We start from the raw sequence: 2217 nt of genomic DNA on the forward strand, positions 1-2217 counted from the left end.
TAAGTAGATTGTAATGGATACTGATTTCAAAGGGCAGAGACTATATATGCCACTTGCATATATCCATTCAATAAAAACGTCTTAAGAATTTTTTATTAATGATCTTGGTTTTCATAGCAGATTGCTAGGAAATAAGTTAATTTTATCATGGATAAGTTCTTAGGTGGGGTAAATGATGAGAAATGTGTTCCTGTTTTTCTTTGGTGTTTTTTCCTGCTCTGCTTTAGGATGGAACAGTTAGAGGGGTATGATGTTGGTTCATAATAGTAAGGAAAAAAAATTAAATGTCCCCTATTCCTGCCCTACCCTTCAGGAATTATATCAATGGTCTATTAGTACTGGGTTAAGTGAAAGAATTCCAGCCTAGTTATTTCCTTTGTGTTAAGAATTCATTGTTTCAAGTTACTTCTTCTAATTGTTCTGGCTTTTGGAATGTCACTCAGAAAGTTGGGTCGTAGACTTATATCCTCTAGGCAGGAAACTGGATTCCTCTCCAGAAAGGTGACTACTTCAAGAGAAGAGATCTAAAGATATTTACAGTTAGGGGGTCCCTAATAAAACAACAGGTAGCCTAATGATCCTGCTTGCTTTGGGGAATTGGGAAAAGGTCTCAGTTGCATTTGTACCCGTGGGTTTTAATATATGCAAGTGACTAAGGGACAACAAAGAGAGGCTAATACCCTTGAAAGAATTTATTTCTTACATTTCCCAAGAGAAGAGGGCATGCCGTGCCACAATGGGCCATAGCGGAAACGCTAGATTTTGGTTTGGAGGCAGACAGAAGCAGGAGCTAGGGTAAGCCTAGGCAGAGTCTTTATTGGGGTTTCCGTGGGAAGGGCAAGGCAGGGCAGGGGAAACAGCTGAAGATTGGTAATGTGAATGACTGTGGCAGGCTTTGGTGTATGAAGTTACATAAGGTGGTTGAGGGTAGAGATACCCCCTGCTTTTCAAAAGTTCGTTATTGCCACTTCCCTTTTACCAAAGAGCTACTTTAGTACCTGTTTTCGCTAACTGAAATAAATCCAAAGAATATTTTCACTTTTACAAAAAAAGGCGAAAAGGGAAAATAGTGTTCAGTGTTCGTTTCGTGGGGAGATATTATAGAGGCAGCACCCACACAAGCAGCGAGAATGATCCCACCAAGCTGACACTTAACATCGTAGCATCAAGCCGCCACGGCTTTGAACTGTATCTGTGAGCATCTGTGCTTCATCTCAATTATTTTGTGTGCAAGTTAGCAAGATGTGTTCAAAGGTATCAGAATAGCCTCAGAGAGCTCCTAAGGGTGTTATGCTGAGCGTAAAACTGGACATAATCAAACCCTTCGATCATCGTGAACAAAACACATTGTGTGCGAAATGAATGAATGAATGAATGAATGAATGAATACATTGCATGTGCATTGAATTTTGGGCCTCAGAACCTTCAAAAAATTTTCCCATATAAATTAATAGCACTTGCTTCTTCCCTTTATGCCATTTCAGCTCATGAATGACTGCATAGAAACGCTCTGCTTTCCCTTGGTGGGGGAAGGGGTCTGCAATGGGCTCAGGATTGGTTGATTTGCCTATAAAAAACATGCTTCCAAGTAAGTTGTTTATCTTTAAGAATTAATTAGCCGCAGGAGAGGTAGTATCTCCCAGGGTCTATATGACCACAAATGCCAGAGCTTCAGGAATACAGAAAAGAAAATATAGTTAATATAAATGGCCCCATGATAAATGAATGCTAAAAAGGCTCTTAATTGCATCTAAGAAAACACAGAACACTCACCTTTCATGTGGACTTTCAGGTAATCGTTTCAGCAAGGCAACTCTATCCTGAGTCTAGGGTCTCATTCATTTTCTCAAGAAGTGATCCTGATACAGGCAGGACAGGGCAAATTCCCCCAAGTAGGAGGAACTCAAGCCCTGCACTGAGAGTTCTTATCTGTGTTCAAGAAATAATTCAAATGCATGCCAGAGTCAGAGTCAAAAGGAAAGTTTATTAGAGAAGGGGTAATGCTCCATAGACACAGCGTGGTCCCCTCAGAGGCAGAGAAAGGGAGCCTGAGAGAAACTCAGAGGGACAGAAAGACAGAGACACTGAGAGAGACCAAGAGAAGACACTGAAGGACCTAGAGAAAGACACAGAGGGACTGAGAGACACTGAGAGGGCCCCTGAGTGTTCAGGAAATTCAGTTTATATAGCATTCTTAGTTTCTGTGAATTATGGAGA

This window comes from Pteropus vampyrus, unplaced genomic scaffold, assembly GCF_000151845.1.
Source record: "Pteropus vampyrus isolate Shadow unplaced genomic scaffold, Pvam_2.0 Scaffold16, whole genome shotgun sequence".
Lineage (NCBI taxonomy): Eukaryota > Metazoa > Chordata > Mammalia > Chiroptera > Pteropodidae > Pteropus > Pteropus vampyrus.